This window comes from Enhydra lutris, unplaced genomic scaffold (assembly GCF_002288905.1).
Source record: "Enhydra lutris kenyoni isolate GAN:26980312 unplaced genomic scaffold, ASM228890v2 scaffoldscaffold19, whole genome shotgun sequence".
NCBI classification, from domain to species: domain Eukaryota; kingdom Metazoa; phylum Chordata; class Mammalia; order Carnivora; family Mustelidae; genus Enhydra; species Enhydra lutris.
The window spans coordinates 7,854,275-7,878,045 of record NW_019154103.1 but is presented as its reverse complement, the minus strand read 5'-3'; the positions used below and the strand labels follow the sequence as shown (position 1 = coordinate 7,878,045).

Sequence of the window (23,771 nt, the reverse complement as noted above, 5' to 3'; positions counted from 1 at the left end):
ACCCTTGCCTAGAGGCTCTCTGGCTTTTCCCAGTTAAAAGAGCTTTCTTAGCCTGTCCATGATATGAAACGAAAAGAGAATCTGTAGGATTTTGAATGAAATATTCTCTCCACAGCAGCAGCATGTCAGAGGTTTACACTGTCTTCTATCATGATACTTAGTTCAGCAGTCAATCTTGTTTACATGAGCACACTCACTATACACTTTTATTAGATTTGAATTTCTAATCAACCCATAAACAAAGCACAGAGAACGAATTACAATTAATGAACAAAATCTAAATATTATAAATCTTGATGATATAAAAATAATAATATAATTTTAAAATCAGAAGGAGAAAAAGAAGGAATGTGGGAGATAGTATAAGCACAATAAGTCCCTCATCTATCACAGCAGAAATCAATCATCATTGTCCAAAAATGAGAAATCAGTAAGTAGAAATACGTTGTTGAAAGTTAAAGGGATGGGGCACCTGGGTGGCTCAGTGGGTTGAGCCTCTGCCTTCGGCTTGGGTCATGATCTCAGGGTCTTGGGATCAAGCCCTGCATTGGGCTCTCTGCTCAGTGGGGAGCCTGCTTCCCCTTCTCTCTGCCTGCCGCTCTGCCTACTTGTGATCTCTCTCTCTGTCAAATGAATAAATAAAATCTTTAAAAAAAAATAAAGTTACAGGGATAACTATGAGAATAACTAAGGAGTTATTCTTCATCAATAGAGGCTCCAATAAATATACCCCTTGCTTTCAATCATACAATGGATGATTGTATGCAACCATCAGAAATATGAAATATGCAACTATGCAACCATCAGAAATAATGAAATATTTCTCTATATGCTCATGAAGAAAGATGCTATGATATAATGTTAGGTGAAAAAAGTAAGTTTCAAAACAATGATCCCATTTATGTAAATACATTATAAATGTGCATTCATGTATATATATACATATATATTCTACACACACACACACACACATACATATAGAAAACAAACTACAGAACGGAGTCAGAAGAGAGGGAAGAAAATATTTTCATTTATATTTTATATATTTATGTATTATTAGAGTTTTACAATGGCCATATGCTGTTTTTCCTTATAAAAATTAAATAAAACAAATAAAGTAAAATAAAGACCCAACCCATGAAAGAAAAAACACTGTGCTAGGAAGACTGAATTAGGAAAATTCATTAAAATTTTCCTTCTACTCTGAAATCAAAATTATTCTAAGAACCATAAAATGTTCTTGCATACAATGTTAATTTTTGTTTTTACTTTCTCTCCTTTTTCAATTAACCCTCTAGTTGCTAAACTAAAACAAGGCTGATACTTCTTTCCTAGAATTATAGTGTATCTTCATTTTGTTTTTCAAGTGGGCATTTTTTTGGTCACCTAAAATTTCAATTTTTAAGGGCTTTCAATTTTCTATTTCATTCAATAAAAACATACAGGGAAGCCCAGTACTGTGCTCATTTGTTTTAAAACCTGGTTTTCTTACACTAGTCCTGGCTCCCTTTCCCTGGCAAGACTCTCAGACTTCCCATGTCCCCCTTCTTTTCACCTCCCGCCCCTTCCTGACTTTGGAGACAAGTGGTAGACTCACTACTCTCCCTTTTCTCAAATGCAGGTCAAGGCACAGCAAAGCACAGTGGCCCTAAAGAAAAAAGAGTAGAAGAAAATTAGCCACTTATCAAACGAGAAAAGGTTACTGTGCCAATCTGGTGACATTATCTGGGAGAGCATGCATTTATTTGTTTACACACACCTACACAGCCTGCCTATTTCATGCAAGTTTTTTTAAAGAATGATTACAGTTTAAATGATATTAAATCCCTTCCCTTTCTTAGAGCCAAAGCATCAAAAATAACTTTAAATCACGTCGGTTCCATTTTCCTTATTAACACCTTCAACAGATAGCTCTACAATATTAAATTTCACTGTTAAGCATTTTGTGGGATTTCATTCTCCTTTTCCTCTTTTGTTTTTTAATAATGTTTTCAGGTTTTCCAACTTGCCCATTTTGAGTTTTCAATTTTCAGTTCATAGATGTGGGACCTCCATCCGTGTCCTCATACTTTTTTTATATTAAACAATTTGGTTTTGCCTCCTAGAGCATTCCTACTTACTTGTGCCCAAGGAATGGCCAACAGCTACTATAATTGATTAGAGGGCATGTGGAAAACCTGATGCAGAAAAACAAATTTTCTCTGTTTCTACTTTCAATTTAACTTTATAGAGATTTACCATATTTTGTTTGTTCCAGTTAAAATGTTCTCAAAGGTTTATCATTGCTTTTCTAATATAGCTTAAAAAACAAACAAAAAAATGACCCATGTTCTGAACTTCCCTGTTCTGATTTCTAGATTTAAAGTTACTCTAAATCTTATTCCTTTAATAAGTAATTCTTTTTTATAACATTATCTCTTCTAAGCAAATCATTCAAGAGAATTAAGAGTACTGAAGTAATTTTGTACTTAAACTAAATTGAAAGAAATTTGAAAGTCTGACAGTAGAAAATTATTAGGGTAGCAAGCTGTCACTTTGATTTCAAAGCACTATTCTTGCAAATAATTTATTACCTTTCCTAGTTTTTCAAGAAATAAAGGGTACCTGAATTTAGGCAGTTTTACTCAGAGAAGGTTCCTGCTATAAGGGTGGGAAAAAGCCAAAGGGGAAGTGAGAAAGTCCTTCCTGGCATGGGTGCCATACAAAGTACCATAAAATGGGTGGCTTAAAACTACAGACATGTATTTTTCTCTCACCATTCCAAATCTGAAGGATAGATGTCCAAAATCAAGGTGCGGGCAGGGACACGTTCTCTCTTTAGAATCTAGAGGAAAATTCTCCCTTACCTTTTCCTGGGTTCTGGTTGTTGCCAACCTGTAGACACATCACCCCAATCTCTGCTTCTGTCTTCCTGTGGCCTTTTCCCTTGTGTGTCGATCACTCTTGTGTCCAAATCTCCCTGTTCTTACTAGGACACTCGTCATATTGTACTTACGCCACACTCTAATCCAGTATAGCCTCATCTTAACTTGATTACATCTGCAAAGACCCTATTTTCAAATACATTCACAGGTACAGGTTCTGGGTGGACATGAATCTGGGGTGGGGGGGTGGACACTAGATGGCAAAGCAGAAAGAGGTGGGAGAAAGGTAGTCACACAGCTCCTGCACCTAACGCAGAGGCAGCTTGCCTAGAAGAAAGGCCAAGGTAGGATAGAGCCAATGGCCAAGACGTCAGAAGCTATTCCAGCCTGAGCACACGAGGCCAGATTCTCATGACTCCTGCTGGAAACCAAAAGGGTTTTGACAGATCATGGGGGAAAAGATACTGAGAGCTTTTAGAGAAAGCTGCACAGCAGTAGTACAATTACTACTTTTTGTCCCACCTGGATAATATGAGATTGAAGACTTTACTAAAATCACTCTACTTGCCAAAAGGCATTTGATAGCCACTATTTGGATCTAATACCAGGTATGTATGACAGTGCAAGTGAAGAGGTGGAAAAAGAGAGGGAAAATGTTATCCACTCAGACTTTTTTATTAATGTAACAAAAGTTCCCTGATATATTTCCCAGAATGAGTCCCAATCTGTGCCCTCATAGTCATTTCCATTCCAAGCCTGTGCACGTTTAAGCTCTTCCAGTGCATGTCCTCTCCTTCTGTATCTTCTACCAGAACTCCTGCTTCCCATAGCTTGATATGAGCCAGTGTCAGAAGAAGAAGGAAGTCTGTTACCTCCACGTCAAGGCAGGAGCTATGAGAAAGCTAGGCTGATACAATGCAATAGCAGAAGGAATAGAAGCACACCCTCTTGTCTCACACTTAGGTTACAAATCTTAGGGAGACAACATTTAATAACTCTTCTTAATTTCCAGGAGTTAATTATATTCTCCCACTGCTATATTCCCAATCTTAGGTTTGGAAAGAAACCAGTTGAACCAATGACTGCATATCTACCATTAGCTTAAAATCTGTATTCATTAAATTTACATTTCATATAATGGCAATACACACTAGTATCCTTCAAGAAGTTTTACATTCTTCTAAGTGTTTCTTTAGTCTTCTATAGAATAATGGAAACTAGTTTTACCCTCCTATCTTAAACAACTAGAAAACCAAACCAAAAATATTAAATCAGAATTTTCAGATATGGTTCTAAGAGAACCACCAGAAAAATTAATAACAATAAACAAGAGACTTTCAGAGAGTGGCCAGGAAAAAGATCACATATAAAAATCAATAATTTTACAAATGTAGCAATAAATCATAAAGATAAAACGCACCATTCCCAGCTTGAACAAAAAACCAAATATCCAGGAATATACCTACCACGTCAGGAAATCTCTATAACTTTACAGTAGACCATGAAAAAAATCACAAGTTTTTTTAATGAAACTTGTAAATGATTTTAAAATTTATGTTAAACAAATGCACAGGGGTAGTCAATCTTTTTAAAAAGAGCAATGAATGGGGGCACCTGGGTGGCTCAGTGGATTACAGCCTCTGCCTCGGCTCAGGTCATGATCCCGGGGTCCTGGGATCGAGCCCCGCATCGGGCTCTCCGGTCAGCAGGAAGCCTGCTTCCCTTCCTCTCTCTGCCTGCCTCTCTGCCTACTTGTGGTCTCTGTCTGTCAAATAAATGAATAAAATCTTTAAAAAAAAAAAAAAGGAGCAATGAATGGTATAATTATCAGATATCAAAATTAACTAAAGAGCACTAGCAATAATTAAAATCTTGTTTTTGTGACAGAGAAGAAAAAATAGATCAAGGATTAGAATAGAATGTGGAGTCTAGAAGTAGACTCACGTTAGAATTTAATATATAATAAAAAAGTTGGATCATAGATGGAAGAATGGATGAGCCAATAATAAACATGAAGTCAACCGGTTTACCATTAAATAAAATAAACTATCTTACTATCCCACACAATCTCCAAAATAAATTCCAGATGGATTAAAGTCCTAACTATAATAATAATAATAATAATAATAATAATAATAAAGGTCTAGAAGAAAATAAAAGAGAATGTTTTCAGAATTTAAAGTTAGGAAGGATTTCCTGAGCAAAACTCCAACCCAGAAGCCATAAAGCAGAATACGGGCAGATTTATTAAAAATTTAAAACTCCTATATGATAAATGATACTATTAACAAAGTTAAAAGAGAAGTGACAGTCTAGGAAAAAATATTTGCAGTACATATAAGAAATGAAAGATTGATAGTCATAATATATAAGTTATTCCTACAAATCAATATTAAAAAGATAAACAACCCTACTGTAAAACAGACACAGGACATAAACAAAAAATTCCTAGAAGAAATGCCAGTGACCAATAAGCATATGAAAATATGCTCAACATCAATGTAATGAGGAAAATGCAAATCAAAACAATGTATCATTTTCTACCTTTGAGAATGAAAAAATTTAAAAAGATCAGGAATCTCTAATTTTGTACAGTATCAGAGAATGGGCATACTCGTATATTTTTTGATGGGAAAATTAATTGCTAGAATATGTTTGGAGAGAAATTTTGTCCACGTTCTCGTTCATTCCACAAGTACTATTAGCACATACCTCATGCAAAGTATTGCACTCTGCCCCAGTGATACAGCAATGAACAACACAGTCAGAGGTTCTCCTCCTCACAGAGCTTGCATTCTTGAGGACAGGGTGCAGAGTGGAAGGGATAACAAAGAACTCAATATGTAAGGTAGGGGGTTTTAAGTGCCATAAAAATAAATTAGGGTAAGGGCGACTGAATATTATCGGGTTAGTTAGATGCTATTTTACGTAAGGTAAATAGATAGCAGGTCCTCACTGATAAGGTAAGTAATGATATAACACAAGTAAGGGAGTAAGTCATGAAGGTATCTGGGGGAAGAACACACTAGACAATAGAAATGGGAAGTGCCAAGGCGCCATGGTGTAAACAGCAGGCACATTAGTATGGCTGGAACAGAATGACAGAGTAAGAGAATGACAGAACTTAAGACTAGGGAATAAGAGAAATGGTGTGAGGACCAGCTAGGCTTTAGAAGTCATCAACAAAGCTCTGGATTTTATTCTAAAACTGGAAGCCACTGGAGGGCTCTGAGCCACAGAATTCTATGACGGGACTCACATTTTTAAAAGATCACTCTAGCTGCTGTTTAAAGACCAGATTCTAAATGGGCATTAGTTAGGAAGCTACTGCAATAAGCCAGGCGAGAAATGACGCAGCCTGTGCTAAGGGTGGTGCAGTCCAGGTGGCGAGAAGTGGTTGATTATGGATGTATTCTGAAGATTGAGTTAGTAGGATTTACTAATGGCTCAAACATGGATGCAAGAGAAAGAGAGGAGTCAAAAAGAACCTCAGGTTCTTGTCCTGAGCAACTGGAAGCTAATATTTCTTGAGATAGGGAAGTTGGTAGAAGAAGCGGGTTGGGGTGGAGAGGGAGGTTAAGGAAAAATGAGTGAAAATGTGCAATGCCATGTTCACATTCAAATGGAATGTCAAGTTGCTGGATATAAAAGCTGGAAGTTCAGGGACATGATAGGCACCAAAAATACAATTTAAGAGCCATCAGTGAATATATAGTATTTACAGCCAAGGAGCCAGATAAGATATCCTAGAGAGTGAATCTAACTAGAGAAGAAAAGAAGTCCAAAGATTGAGCCCTGTGGCACTCTAGTGTTCAGCTGTTGGGAGATGAGGAGGAACCAGCAGAGGAAGCCAAAGAGAAGCAGTTTCAAGGGAGAAGGACACTGATAGGTCAGTGTCCCAGATGCTAAGCACAGAGTATTTTCAAGAAGGGAGTGATAACTGTGCTAATTTTGCAGTATCTGTCAAAATGCAAAGTAAGAATAGTCTCTCATTCAGCAATTCCATTTTGAACTGTTTATTTTACAGAAATATATAAGCACACATGAAAACTGCTCTCTGCATGGATATTTAATAAATTATCATTTGTTAGAGCAAATTAAATGCTCATCAATAGGGGGCTGCTTAAATTATGGTATATCTGAACAAGAGAATAAAATGGAATAACTAAAAGAAATGGATGAGGTAAGTTACTGAGATGGAATGATCTCTGAATATTAAGTTACTACTTGAAGAATAATCTTATGGAATGATTGATTCCAGACACATGGAAAAAGAAAACATATATGTGTATGTTACCTGCAGAACAGGCAGGATAGTGTGATGAGAGAAAGCATGAGCTCCAAAACAGACTTTCCGGGATCTAAATTTGGCTTATCACCTTAGGCAAGTTTCTTAACTTTTCTTGGCCTTTCTTCTTCCCTCTATAAAATCCCTCAAAGGGAGGTTATCTGAGGTTTAAATGAATTAGTGTACAAAAAGGATTAGTGTCTGATACATAGCAATCACTCAATAAGTGTTAGATAGTAATATCTTAATCATGTATATAATAAATAATAACCACACATATAAATTCATAGAAAGAGATTTTGAAGTTTACTCTCCAAACTGTTGACACTTGCTTTCTCTGGCATTTGGGATTGAGAGTTAGTGGAGGATGTGAGAGGTGACTGGCAGGGACTTAAAAACTCTATTATATATATATATATACGTATATATGTATATATATTACTTTAACTGTTAATAATATACTAATGCAAATTTTTACAAAAGTAGACGTGCATTTCTTGTGAAATTTTTAAACTTTTTTTAATTTAAAGAGGAAAAAGAATGGTAAAAATTTATGAATCTCCATGGCTACTTTTGGTGATTTTTCACTCAGTAATCTATGGTTCAGCTGACACTGAAAAGATAAATCAAAGAATTAGGATAACGTGAAGCAGGAAATATAACATTTTCTAGTCATTTCCAAGAAAGATATACAGACAGACAAGTGGCAATAAAAATAAAAAAGACAGAAAAGAAGAGCCTGAATAAAATGAAATAAAAGGAAGAGAATGAAATTGAACACTGATTCATAGACTCTGAATCTAACCATTTGGACAAATCAAAAACACTATCACATTTGAGAGAGGCAGTCAACAAGCATCTCTGACACATTTCCAGTGATGTAGACAGCATGTATTCTTAATCTGTTACACCTTATATTCACCAAATAAGGTCCCTCGTTGGTCCTACTTGTCTCAACTGAAGCAACATTGAACAAAGTCTCTACTGTCTTCTCACCAAGAATGACCCTTGTCTGGTTGGACCCAGCCCCGTCCAATGTGGGCAGAATGGACCTTCCAACCAGCAGGCTGTTGCAGCTGATCCACATCCAAGGCAAATTACACCTAAGATTCTTTCCATTCCATGATGCCAACAGGTAGAATGGTTATGACAGTGGGAATGTACAACTGCATGACTTCTGACTTTAAATTCTGCTTGGAGAAACAACAGGTATTTGCAGGAAGCAAATACTGAAGTGTGCTTTATGTGGACTCAACCCTTTTATACTTAACTCGAAGTCTTTCTTTCATTACCTCTTTGTCTTCAGTACAAACCCTTCTGCAGCTCTTCCCCAGAACTTCCCAAGGTGGAGCTCACCACTCCATGTATGGCTCTGCCTCTAATTACTATTTACTGCATTTGCATGTGGGTTTTTTTCTCATTATAATGCCATTAGCATGCAAGGGAGCCTGGTTGCCAGGGCAACCAGGAGTGGTGAATGCACCGCACAGCCTTTAATGAAAACTTAACCCTACTTCGTTTAATTCCCACTGTGTTTTTTGGCTCACTTCACTTTTGTGGTCACAAGAATGAAAATATCCTGCAGTTACCCCTGCTTATGCAGTGCTGCCCCAAGGTCTTGGGAAATTATGTGTGTTCCCCCAAACATACTAACATTACTTCATATTTTTCATAAGTAACCTTAACAACTTCCTCTGATAACAGTAAATTCTCCTCCCGATCAACACTGCTCACTCAACACAGTCTTTTGAATATCTAAAATAGTCTAGTTTTCCACAGATTAAATATTCTCAGGTTTCTCAAATTTGATGTGATTTCTGCAGTCCTTATTCATCTAACTGCCAGCCCCTGAAAACATTCTAAATGAGTTGGTTGAGATCAAACACTACTTCTATAGCATTCTGCCCATCTGGTAACCTTATCAAAAGAAAAAAAAAAAAAGATCAGTCTGACATGACTTTTTTTTAGCCAACCTACAAAAGAATGCTTACTAAAGCTGGGTATAATAATAAAAATGGTTTTCAGGTGATCAAATCAACATTTAATTTAGAAACAAACAAAAAAAAACAAATCAAAACCTCAGTCACAACTGGGAAAAATGAGATGATACTCAGGCTGTATTAAAAAACCTAAAATTGGGGTGCCTAGGTGGTTCAGTCGTTAAACATCTGCCTTCTGCTCAGGTCATGAATCTTGAGTCCTGGGATCAAACCCATATCCTCGGGGTCCCGGCTCAGTGAGAAGCCTGCTTCTCCCTCTCCCACTCCCCCTGCTTGTGTTCCCTCTCTCACTGTGTCTCTGTCAAATAAATAAATAAAACCTTAAAAAAAAAATCCTAAAATTAGGTGCAAAAATCCAACTACATACCTATAGGAGCTCTTGCTGAACAGTAATGTCCACTTTTAAGCCACAAGAGCTACAGATGCCTTCAAGTTCATTAGGAAACGAAGTATGACAGGCTGTCATATACAGAATTCTTAGAACTCAGCTTGTGACTATGATACTTGCAGAATAAGGTAAGGAGAGCAAGATCAACAGTATTGTAGAACTGTTTCAAGAATGCAAATCTTGGGGCACCTGGGTGGCTCAGTTGGTTAAGCGACTGCCTTCGGCTCAGGTCATGATCCTGGAGTTCCGGGATCGAGTCCCGCATCGGGCTCCCAGCTCCACGGGGAGTCTGCTTCTCTCTCTGACCTTCTCCTCGCTCATGCTCTCTCTCACTGTCTCTCTCTCTCTCTCAAATAAATAAATAAAATGTTTAAAAAAAAAAAAAAGGAATGCAAATCTTGTATGAACCAGCAACTAATGGCCACAAAAATCTATTATTTTCTGGTATTGCTGTCTTTTACAAAATGAGGAAAGACAGAATCAGTGGAGCCAGCCACTGAAGTATAGCAACCTGAGGAGTTAGACACCAATAGGAAACAAGCTCTCACTTCTGATGAAGCAGACCTGGAGAAGAGAACCAACAAGAATGCTACTGTCCAATAAAACCAGCTATGATGATGGAAAACTTTCTTGTGCTGTCCAAAATGGTAGGCAGTAGCACTTGAAAGTGTGGCTGCTGTAATCAGAGAACCAAGTTTTTATTGGATATGATTTTATCTAATTTAAATTTCAATTTGAATTGCCACATGTACCTAGTGGCCACCATATGCTAAAGCATAGCTACATAAATGATGGGGTGCTGATGACATCTTAAGATCATACTATATTCATCAACTTACCCCCCAAAAAGCAACTGAAGTAGGGCCCATTGGTAATAACCTAGGAGGAGGCCCTAATACAGCACCCACCATTGACGACATCCTTCACAGGAGAAGGCCCAGGGTGTGCAGTCAGCACTGAGATCAGGGTGGGAGTTCAGAAAGAAACGAGTAGTTAGGATTCCTACAGACTTGAGAAGAAGTAGAGCATAGAGTCAAGTACACAGACTCTAGAGCCGAACTGCCCAAATTTATATATCAGCTCTACCATGAATAAGAGTGACCTCAGTTTCCTCACCTATAAAATGGGAATAATAATGAGTACTATTGCCAACCAGTATACAATTAAACTGAATTAATACATACAGACAGAACACTAAAAATAGAACCTGACACAAAGTAATTACTAGTGAAGTGGGGTTATTTTTCCCCCCAAAATAGGTTTCTCCTTCAAATCTTAACTTATTTTGATCAGTCCCCATGAGTGAATTATAGAAGACTAGAATAACCTATTTCTCTTCCCAGGCCTTTATTCTTCAATATTTTATTTATACACTTATAAATAAAGTTTATAATTTATAATTTTATTTATATATTTGTAATATAAATTATATATTATTTATATATTGATTTATATATTTTATTTATTTATAATTAAGAGACCATCTGACCAGCTATTTTGCTTTGTCCGGCTGAGTCTGGTTTATCATCCCCTTGCCACCTACCCATCCCACTACTGCTGGCCCATATCTATCCCCACCTCAGTAAAACATAAGATACTGCAGGCTCTGCTCCATCACACATGCCCAGTTGGTAGGTATATTTCCTGAAACTTGACCCTCTCCCAGTCCTCGCTTTTTACTCCATTCTCAGAAGTCCCTTATTGAATTTGAGACCTGTCACAGTTAACATTCTTGCCTTGGCTTTCCAGACTGTCATAGGATTCAGTCCACTGCTTCCTAAACTTCTCACATCATGACACACATGAAAATTCATATTTGAACAGTATAATGGAGTAAACTTGAGGGAATCCAGTGGTGTCCATATGAAACTTAGTGAAAAAAAACCTTAAATACATTTTCTTTATATTACAAAATTATTAGTCAATCCCCATTCCTACCTCCAGCCCCAAGCTGATCTACTTTCTCTCTCTACAGAGACAAGTGATAGAAAGTCCTTTCTCATCACTAACCAGAATTTGGATAATTCAAATCTAAATTGTACTTCAAAATTGCCATCACTTAGCAAATCAAACAGACCTTCCTTTACTTTCATCAACAAATGCAACGTGAAAATTTCTTACAATAGTATAAATAAATCATACACCTAAATCCATGTTGCAGCTCTTCCCTAACTATACAAGATGTTGCTCTACTTGTCCTAATGATCAACCTTTAGTTTTCAAACTGTGCAACAAACTAAATGCCACAAATCAATCTTTTTTTTTTTTTTTTTTTTTTGACAGACAGATCACAAGTAGGCAGAGAGGCAGGCAGAGAGAGACAGGAGGAGGAGGCAGGCTCCCTGCTGAGCAGAGAGCCCGATGCGGAACTCGATCCCAGGACCCTGAGCTCATGACCTGAGCCAAAGGCAGAGGCTTTAACCACTGAGCCACCCAGGTGCCCCACAAATCAATCTTCTTTAAGAAGATTTCCAAGGCTAAATTTTTGCACTGAATCCATAAATTTTATCAGTACATGCAAATATATTATCATGAGGTCCTGGCAATTTTCTGTTAGGTTTATTCACTCACCTAATGAAACTATTCTTTTTTTTCAAGGCAGTAACTACCTTTTAACAAATCTTCAAAGCAAGAACTGTTTACAGAAAAAGTTTGAATTCTCCTTCTAGTTCATCAACTTTGACAGAACGCTTCTTTGGACACAGACCGCCTTTCAGTACAAAACAGTGGAAAGCTATATTCCAATCCCATTTCTTCATGTGAAGCTAAAAACAGATGTGAATAAAGCAGCTTCAGCTATACATATTCTCCATTTAGACACATCAGACTATGTGAAATTCATGTACAGGCAAATTTTTACAGAAAAGAGCTTCTCTGAGAATAAAATACCATATTATTTGAATCTCTGTGTTTTCATGACTTTTTTTAAAAAATGATTTTATTTATTTATTTGACAGAGAGAGATCACAAGTAGGCAGAGAGGCAGGCAGAGAGAGAGGAGGAAGCAGGCTCTCTGCAGGGAGCCCAATGCAGGGCTCGATCCCAGGACCCTGAGATCATGACCTGAGCCAAAGGCAGAGGCTTTAACCCACTGAGCCACCCAGGCACCCAGTGTTTTCATGACTTTTAATGGACGGCCATTACATCCTCCTATCTTCACACTCACTCCAGCAGTATACAAACCCAAGCATGTTTCCATAATACCTTATTTGTTTCAAAGTATGAATACACCACCTTCAATACTTCATCCCCAATAATTTCTTTTGGTATTGCTTTACAGAGAACTGATATTCTTCCCAGCATTTCTCTCTAGGAATTCTAGCTGCACTGGAATTTGGCAGTTTCTAACATATGTTTGATTTAATAATAATCTGGATTAATGTTTTCTTTATGTCATCTGACATATCATCAATGTATTTACAAGTATTATTTGAGAGTACTGCTTTTTCCATCTCTTTTGCTTTATTGACTTCGACATCTAGATTGGCTGGTAAAATAAGGGCTTCTATCCTTGTGTGAGGCAACTTGGCTTTAGCTTTTATAGGTATGATCTTATAACTGGTTTATTTAGCTTAATCTAAATACACTGAAAAAGCTCATTGTTAGAACCAACCTCAAAAAGATTTTTTTTTTTTTTATTCCTTTTGCAAAACTTAAGAATGTTCCAGTCTTTTCCTGTACAGGATGAGTTTTTGTGGTGAGATGCCAGCCCCGTTTGCTCTGTAGCGTGTCTTCACAATAATTTTTCCTGCCAGTAATGCATTTAGGTTGAGGGGAGAAAGTTACTGAGCACACAACTTCAAGTTTGGGATGATTCTCATTTCATCACCTAACTAGTGACTTCAACTTATTTTTTATGAAGGCTTTCCAGCTTTAATGAAGGTTATCCATTAAGACTGAAAAGTACAGTATCTGTAAAATTTAAATCTTTTTCAAATATAAAGACCTAATGGGGCCTATAGACTTTTACAACTACAAATATCTATTTACAGGAATAGGGAATCTTCTGTGTTCACTAAAATGTTTTTAAAACAGGGGTGCCTGGGTGGCTCAGTCAGTTAAGCCTCTGCCTTTGGCTCAGGTCATGGTCTCAGAGACCTGGGATCAAGCCCTACATCGGGCTCCCTGCTCATTGGGAAGTCTGCTTCTCTCTCTCCCCCAGCCTGCTGCTCTGCCTTCTTGTTCTCTCTCTCTGTCCCTGTGTCAAATAAATAAATAAGATCTTTAAGAAAATAAAATGTTTTCAAAACAAATTTCATAAATGTTCAAATAATTCATCATTTATTTTTTTATTCTAAAAACTAAAACTTTTACATATTCACAAAATATATAGCATATCAACTGATGTGTGATTAAAAATATTTTCACGAATATATTTTCTAAAGCGAGCCCTTTTTAATGAACAAACCTAATTAAATCACATTCAATCATTACTTGGTTTTTAAAAATAAATATTTTTTAATTTCCAAAAACAAATAATAGTTCCAAAATTCTTTCAAGAATGTAACTTTGGCTAATTATCACCACCAGAAGTAAAAACTAAGTAAATAATAAATCAAGAATAACAAAATCAATGTTTTATTTAGCAACACTCAGTAGCAGAAAATGTAATAGTAATCATAGTATAAATTCTAAGTCAGCAAAATTATAAAACAATGATGATGGTGATAATGATAAATTAAGCCAAAATTAAAATACAAATATTTTACATGTATTAAAAGACAAAATTTGAAAAGATAAAAGCAATCCAAATATCCATCAACAGACAAATGGATAAATAAATCATCATACACACACACACACACACACACACACACACAGGAATATTATTCAGCCTTAAAAAGGAAAAAATCTGAAATGTGGATGAACCTTGAAGACATTATGCTAAGTGAAATAAGCCAGTTATAATAAAACAAATTCTATATGATTCCACTTAAATAAGGTACCTAGAAAAATCAAAATCATAGAAACACAAAGGAAAATGGTGGTTGCCTGAAGCTGGGAGGAAGAGGGAATGGGGACTTGTTCCATGGGTAGAGTTTTAGTTTACTAAGATGAAAAAGTTCTGGAGAAGGATGGTGGTGATAGCTATATAATGATGAATGTATTTAATACTACTAAAACTTATATTGAATTGAACCACTTAAAAAGGAATTAAGATGGTCAATTTTATGTCATGCATTTTCTACCATAATTCTTAAAAATTAATCTAAGTGATTAAAATGGTACATTTTGCCATATATATATGCATATATATATATATGCTTACCACAATTATAAAAATTAAAAAATATTACTGATGAGAAGTATATCATAAGTACATAATCAGACACACTGGAATGATTCAAGGTCCAACATTAAGCATAGGTGCTATATGATATGGCTAATACAGAGAACTTTCTGGCCATAGGTGCCACACCAAAGTAACTGCTGAATTTAGGTACTTTACATATAGAGTCATTTAAATAATGCTCATATCTCATTTCAATTACTGTAAATTTCTGAATGGGTATACGAGACATTGTTAATGAATTATGACCATTAGTATCTTGAGCCCACTTATAGACTGTTCAAGTATTCAACTTCCAACTTTCTCCCTGATTAGCCTCTTGTCTCTCTCCTAAGCTCAGCATATTATTCCTGGACAATCCTCTGGGTAAATCTCATCCTTAGATCAATCAAGGTTTGGGAGCCCTATTTCCTGAATGCTATCCCAAGTTACCTCCCCTCCAGCACCATGGGCATAAACTCATACCTAGAGGAGCTAGAGAAAAGCTAATTCATCGTAAGCCATCTTACTAGAAGATGTATCAGGAGCAAGGTAAATTATGTGACCTTCTAATGCTAAACATCTATGACTTAATAACACTTTTATGATTCAATGTTATATAACACATAAATTTCAGCTTTATATTCTGATTGTCTGTCCAGGTATCAGCTACGAATAACATACATACCAAAGAGACATCTCTCACCATGATTTTCAGTAGCATTAAAATATGCTGGGTAAAACTGAGAAGTAAACGAAGCTTGCCACTGATGCTCTCCCTTTTCTACCCACACTCTGTTGTCAAGGCCCACAGAGCATCCCATGGTGGTTCGAAGTTTTCCTAACCCTTGAAGAGTGATACACACAACACAGCTCAGCTTTCTCTGTTCTTCACTCTCCACCTAAAACCCTGCCCTAATTTTTAAAAATCTCAATTTGGCAATAGCCTACTTCCATGTGGACACAAATCCTGGTCAGGCCTTCTGATTTTCTTATGAGAATGTCAGTACCAATTCTCACCCAGTGGTCATTAGAGCATATGGACCTGCCCTTAATGGGAAACACAGACTACCTTTATTTCAGGTTCTACTATCCAACCCTTAGCTCATTAAACATTCAATGTCATCGAGTGGTTTTGTTAGGGTCCTGAAATTATAAATGATAGCCTTTTCTTTTTACTCAGATTTGAATACCAAATGCTATGTAATGGGGCAAAGGAACATAAATCAACATTTGAAAATCTCATCCTAGACCAAATGCTTTTCAAACCATCTGTGGTAAAAGATCAGGAATTTTATTTCCAATCTGTCATAGACATGCTTTTGTGAAAAACACTAAAATGAATTACTAGAAAAAAAATGAAATTAAAAAATTCAAAACATATAAAATATAAGTCCCAATTTAAGAAAAAAAAAAGAAAGAAGAAGAAGGAGGAGGAGAAAGTTGTTATTCTTTTAGAGCAGTTTTAAGTTCACAGAAAATTCGAAAGAAAGGTGGAGTTCCTCCCATATACCTCTGCTCCCACATACACACAGCTTCCCCCATTATCTGTATCGGTTTTCAAATTATATTTGACAGACATAATACTATTCTGTCAAATTACTTACAAGTTTCTAAGCACTCATTTTCAATTTCTACATTTATCTCCTTGCACTGGTACCAATCCAGGGCCACACTTCTGAGTAACACTGACTCTTATCTCAACCCAAATATCCACCTCCACCCTGTCACCAAAGTCAAAAACAATCCTCTCCATAAAAGAACCAGGAAGACACAGAATGGCATATACTATGGGTAGTGAAAAAAAGCCACTTGGGGTACGCACACATCCGCCATCTGTATATTTCTAATTCATGGAGGCCGATCCTTTTTCATAAGGTATTCACCAATCTAATACATTTTCAGGTTTATGAGAGTAACAGGGTATAGAAGTCTCATATATGCCTTGCACTCCGAAAGGGGGTGAGTTAAATCCCCCATTCTGGTTCTTCATTATTTACATAATAAAGATCCATTTAAATGCACACGCACTATGCCCTCCTGAAGCCAGCAGGAGGTGAACATGAAGATCTGAGACCAAACTTCTCTGTATGTGTGCAAAGCATGTTTCCATTGTGCAATCACTTTACAAATAAGAAATAAATACTGGGTTTATAAAACTTGGAAGAAAAAGTTTATGGCTTTGACTGTTTTCCATTACTGGAAAATTTACATGCTGAAAAGTAGCAAAAACCAGTGCAAAAGAATAAACAGTGGGTGCACTTCAAGGGCTTCTTTCCTTCAAGGATCAGGAGTAAAATTGGGTTTTATTAGCTGTTTCATTAAGTTTTACTTTGAAGAAAAACAAACAGTGAAGGCATATGTGCAACATCTGATGAAAAAGGATTTTATTCTAAACAGTCTCTGTACAAAACTCATTAATGTAACATTAAATGTGAAGACTTGTCTAGCAATTTTAGGATAATTTTACTCATTTTAGTTTATTTATAATTTCTGACACAGTTTATTTAACATACTCTAATCTTTAAATCACCATGTGTACTAAACTAATATATTAAATCTGTCTTTTCAATGACATTTTGCAATACATATCTACAGCAGCTGTTAAAAGCAATTAGTAGATGAAGTTTGTATCACATTTAATTCCTAAAGTAAGATAATATAGCTGGATATTGGTAACTTGGAAAATTCATGAAAGCAAATCAGCTCTTCTTAAACTCCTAATTATAAATACTTTCCTTATACAAAAAGATGCTACAAGCATACTTTTTAAGAAATATTTAAATTTATGTGGTATTATATTCCAATATCTGGAATCTAAGCATCTAATGTATCTAAGTATTAAGTAAAAGTAAATACTTTTTTCCTCAGAACAAATTTAAACATGCTGGATATTCATCATATTCCCCTGGAATATGATGGAAGAATTTACTCAATCACTATTTTTCCATTTGAAGCCTAAACGTTAATAAGAAGAAATTTCATTAGTAAGAAAAAAAAATACATATATTCTAGTTCCATTGCGGGAGTTACATAATAGTGTGAAACTCTGGTATGGAGCAGATTAAAATTCAGCTTCGAACTAAGTGAGCGATTCACATATTAAACTATAGGTTAGGGGTTAAGGTGGTAGTCTTTGGAAGCGGACACACCTTGGTTCCCATCTTGACCCTGCCTCTTACATAGAGACAATGTAACACCGGCTAGACAAGTCTCCTAACTTCTCTAAGCCTTCTCTATCTCATTTGAGGTAGAAATAATAATAGGTAATTCATAGGGATATTGTGGAGATTAAATGAAATTACTATATGTAAATAATAGCACAGTGATGATGCCTTCAAAATGGAGTTTCCTTTTTAAAAAAAATTATGACTCATTTTAATCAAAACAATATAACACATAGTTTTAAAAGTCAAACAGCACTAAAATGCATATATATAACAAAAATCAACAGCTCTTTCTTACCTCTCCCCACGCTCTGGTCAGTCTACCTAGAGGCAACCATTTGCAACTTTCCTTGTTACATCTTCTGGCATTCATCTCTAAATTCCATACATTTTATGCATATAGCTTTCCCCTGATAGATCAAATTCAGGGTGACCCTCAAACTAAAAAATCACAATCATTAAAAAATAATTTCTGTTAAACTTATACATCAGAAAGAACATATAGAAGAAACAGACTCTATCTTAGGAACCCATGTAGTCCAAATCAATTGTAACCTCTGATTAAAGGGTTCCTACTCCTCAAGAGTACAAATACGCAACTTTTCCCCCAATAACTGCTCTTAACTCTCTTGTGTGGAATCTCCTTTCCCACCAGTTAAGTGTGGCAGATTGACCACATTAATGGCCCCAATTTTTCATGCCTCACTATATCCTTGCCCTTTGGTAGTGCCTTCCCACAATTATTCTGAGCTTGGCCTCCAAGAAAAGTTTAAATATAAGTTTTAAAGAGTGCTTGAGTGTTTCTACTTTCTGCTTAAGGACCCCAGCCACCACCATAAGAACAAACTCAGACTAGCCTCCTGGAACATGAAACCAAGTCAAATCATCCCAAATGAGGCCGTCTTGGACAAGCTAGCTCCCACCCACCATGAGCTGATGTTAGAGACATACACAAGCCCTGCGGACATCAGTTAAGCCTGTCACAGATCAACAGAATGGTCTAGCTAATGCATAAGCTTCTTAGAAATAACAAATGGTTGCTTTAAACCACTAAGTTTTAAAGTGGTTTATTATGCAGCAATACCTTACTGATACATTAAGGATCCTTAAACAACTCAGTACCACACACTAACTCGTTAGGCGTTTTCAGTTATTAGAACTCTATCCTTCAAACAATTAGAATTCAATCTTCTGGGGCGCCTGGGTGGCTCAGTAGGTTAAAGCCTCTGCCTTCAGCTTGGGTCATGGTCTCAGGGTCCTGGGATCGAGCCCCACATTGGCGGGGGTCGGGGTGTCTCTGCTCAGTGGGGAGCCTGCTTCCCTCTCTCTCTGCCTGCCTCTGGGCGGGGCGGTGGGGGGGGCGGGGTGTCTCTGCTCAGCGGGGAGCTTGCTTCCCTCTCTCTCTGCCTGCCTCTCTGCCTACTTGTGATCTCTGTCTGTCAAATAAATAAATAAAATCTTTAAAAAAAAAAAAAAGAATTCAATCTTCTTCTTATTGTTGTTGCTGTTGTTATTTTGAAGCCTTCAGACTCAAAATCGATTTGAAGCTCTTTTCTCCCTGGTTCAACCCACACTCTCTACAGCTTGGAATGGAGAAATGAAGCACAGTCCTGCTCAGAGTAACCTGCCGTCCCTCACCATTGCTTCCAGGGGCCCATGGCTTGAGAACTGGAAGCGGAAAGGACAGTTATCCCCTTCCTTAACTGGTTGGAGTCACAGTATCCTGTCTGCTGTTTGCTGTTGCTTCTCTGGCTGATACTAACTGGCTGTCAGTGTCCCTGCTTGTGGCAGGCACACAGCTGCCAGCTCCCTGGTGGGGTGACTGTATGGACTCTTCAGAAGATCGTGCAGGGAAACCACCCCCTGGACATTTACTGATACAGGCAGTGACCATATATGCTCTACCCCTGCAGAGCTGCCTTTACCTCCTGGCTTGAGCAGGACAACAGAAAAATAGACCAAGCCTAGCTACTCTCTGGAGAGAATATATTAAACAGATTAAACATTCCCCCTGTACTATCACTCTCAATTCCATTTAGCCCTGTTTTAGCAGAAAAGGGCAGACCAGCCAGTCCAATGCTAAGCAAATGTTCAACTAGGAAAAGAAATGACCCTCCTCCTGACTTGAGGGCATTCCATACTGTTTATAAATGGTTCCATGGACAAGGAAGGAAGGCTCTGGGAGGGGAAGGAATCATTCCTCATCACAAATTCTGCACTTCTCCTCTGCTGAATCCTATTCTCATATTGGGGTGGGGTTAGGGATCCCAGTTTTTCAGGAATGGTTCCTCAGAACAATCTCTACAGGCAGGTTTCTGATCCCAGTGGCTAGTAGATTATTCATAACAATCTAAATATAGAAAATTAGTTACTCAGGGTATTTTGTCTTCAGCTTAAGGCCTTAGCTGCAATTCTGGAACAAGATAAAAAGGTCCCACTCAAAACACTGTTACATGGTTATTTTTAAATCTCAAGTATGCATTAAATTCCACTATTCTGCATATCATTATAGAAAAATTCCACTTTTACAGAAATGCCAGTTTTATTAAAAAGACTGCCCTGAAGAGGTTATTTGAATGATACTTATTAACTTTTTATGTAAATTTTATGGTGTTTTCATGGATCCTAATTCACCAATTAAGGGATAAAAGAACATCGGCATTTTTAAAAATTTCTCATAATTTTTCAAATTAAACTTTTCACCTAATAAAGTTCTTCAGACAAACTGTGAATTTTTATTTTTTACAGAAAATCAGGTAATCATTCATTTAACAGATATTTGTTTGTGTGCCTACTTAATACCTGGTGATATTCTCAGTGCATTGGGCATATCGGCAAAGACAACAAAGATCTTTGTCCTCATAGACTAATCTGGGAAATAGAGACATTAAACAATAAACATAATAAAAAAGTAAATTATAATGCACATTGGAAGGTGAATAGTAGTATGAGAAAAAGAAAACATGGAGTAGGATAAGGGAAGTCAGGAGTGAGGCTGGCAGGTAGGGAGACCAAGCGGTCCAACACATTGTTAATGGTGGTAAGAAGGAGATGTCTTGAGAGAACACATGAAAGAGGTGGGCATGGTGAGATGTGGGCAGTCAGCCATATCTAAAAAAGGAATGGTCTACACAAAGGGGCCAGACAATTTAGAGGCACCAGGCAGGAATGTTTGTCTAGTGTTTCTCTAGTGTGTTTGAGGAACACCAAGGAAGCAGTGTGCCTGGATGGTGATGAATGAAAGGAAGGGAAATAGGAGGTGAAGTCAGAAGAGTAATAAGAAGGTGAGAAAGGAGCAGGTCCCATAGTTTATGGTCTATTATTAATGTTTTTGTGTGGGGCACCTGGGTGGCTCAGTCAGTTGAACATTTGACTTTTGATTTCTGCTCAGGTCATCATCTCAAGGTCCTGGGATCAAAACCCACTTTGGGGCTCTGCACTTAGTGGGGAGTCTGCTAGAGGATTCTCTCTCTCCCTCTCCCACTGCCCTACCCCCTGCTCGGGCTTACACGCAATCTCTCTCTCTCTCAAATAAATAAATAAATGTTTTTAGAAATAAATGTTTCAGCTTTTACCTAGAGTTGAGAAGTGATGCAATATGACTCACATTTTTTTTTAAAGATTTTATTTATTTATTTGACAGAGATCACAAGTAGGCAGAGAAGCAGAGAGGAGGAAGCAGGCTCCCCGCTGAGCAGAGTGCCCGAGGCAGGGCTCAACCCCAGGACCCTGAGATCACGACCCAAGCCGAAGGCAGAGGCCCTAACCCACTGAGCCACCCAGGCGCCCCGTGACTCACATTTTAAAAGGTAATGTTATACCATCAGAAGGCAAGGGTGGAAGCAGGCAGATAGGAAGGTAATCCTAGTGAAAGTTGATGGTTGTTTACATCAGGGTGATAGCAAGGGGAGATGATGAGAAATGGCCTGATCCTAGATATTATGAAGGTGGAGGCAACAGGATGACCTAATGGACTGAATGTGGAGTCTGAGAGGAATAGAGAACATAAGGATAACTCCAGTAGCTTGAACAATTGGGAAGATGGAGTATTATCATTTGAGAGAAGATTAGTTTGGGTGGTAGTGGGTGAGTAAGTTTGGGGGGGGGGAGATTCAGAGTTTAATTTTGGATATGTTGACTTCAGGATCTAAGAGGAGACATTAAAGTAGAAATGTAAAGTAAGAAGTTGGACTGATGAATCTAGAATTCAAGAGAGAAGTCTGGACAGGGAATATATATTTGGAAGTAATTAGCATTTGATGCAATTTAAATGATGACCTCCATGTTCATGAGAATAGCTAAGAGAATAAGACAGTCCCTGGTGTGATTCCCTCCTGCATGGCTCTCCTGTGGAACAGCAGTCATTTATCTCTGTCTGCCTTCTCTCCCACCTAAGTTCATGCCACCACACCATGGAAGATTTAATGAACATGGACATGAGTCCCCTGAGGCCCCAGAACTATCCTTTCAGTTGTGAACCTAAAGACTGACAAATATTATCCCTTCAAGGTGGATAATGATGAAAATGAGCACCAGTTATCTTTAAGAAGGGTCAGTGTAGGGGTTGGTTCAAAGGATGAAAAGGACACAGTTGAAGCGGACACAATGAGTTACAAACGCAGTCCGATTAAAGTCACACTGGCAACTTTGAAGATGTCTGTACAGCTAACGGTTTCCCTTCGGGGCTCTGTAGTAACACCACCTGTGGTCTTACAGTTGAAATGTGGTTCAGGGCCTGTGCGTACTAGCAGACAACCCTTAGTAGCTGTGGAGGAAGATGCAGAGTCAGAAGAAAAAGAGGAAGAAACTCCTTAGTGTATCTGGAAAGCATTCTGCCCCTGGAAGGGGTAGTAAGCGTCCAAAGAAAAAAAATATAACTTGTCGCCAGTGAAGACGATGATGAAGATGATGATAATGATGATGATTTTGATGATGAGAAAACTGAAGAAAAGATTCCAGTAAAGAAATCTATACAAGATACTCCAGCCAAAAATGTACAAAAATCAAACCAGAATGGAAAAGAGTCAAAACCATCAACACCAAGATAAAAAAATCTTTCAAACCACAGGAAAAGACTCCCAAAACACCGAAAGGACCTTGTTCTATAGAAGACATTAAAGCTAAAATGCAAGTAAGTGGTTCTCTTCACAAAGTAGAAGCCAAGTTCATCAATCACGTCAAGAATTGTTTCCGGATGACTGACCAAGAGGCCACTGAAGGTCTCTGGCAGAGGAGGAAGTCTCTTCAAGAAAACAGTTTAAACAGTTTGTTAAAATTTTCCATCTTATTTCATTTCTGAAACAGTTGATATCTGGCTGTCCCTTTTATAATGCACAGTGAGAACTTTCTCTTCTATGTCTGATAAATGTCCAGGTTCCATTGCCAAGAATGTGTTGACTAAAATGCCTGTTTAGTTTTTAAAGCTGGAACTCCACCCTTTGCTTGGTTTTAAATATGTATGGAATGTTATAATAAGACATAGTAGTAGTGGTGGTCAGACAAATGGAATGGTGAGGAGACAAAAATATACATGTGAAATAAACTCAGTATTTTAATAAAGTGAAAAAAGAAAAAAAAGAAGAGAGTAAGACATAGCATGGTCACTAATATTATAAGGTTATAGAGAAAAGAAAAACAACAAAGGAGACTGAAAAGGAGGGAAGAGTAATCTAAGAGGTAAACCAAGAGTGAAAACACCAAATGTAAAAGTGTAACAAGAACAGAATGATAAATCCTGTCAAAAACTACTAAAGATCAAATAATTTACTAATGAGCTTAGCGGTAATGAACTTAGG

The 23,771-nt window shown here is 37.3% G+C and overlaps 1 protein-coding gene and 1 pseudogene across 2 annotated transcripts in view; one reads left to right on the top strand and one right to left on the bottom strand.

Moving 5' to 3' along the window:
* Positions 1 to 23,771, bottom strand: part of LOC111148443 (autophagy related 10) — a 229,656-nt gene that overhangs the window by 175,794 nt on the left and 30,091 nt on the right. The window lies entirely within an intron of this gene.
* Positions 22,389 to 23,284, top strand: LOC111148442 (annotated as a pseudogene).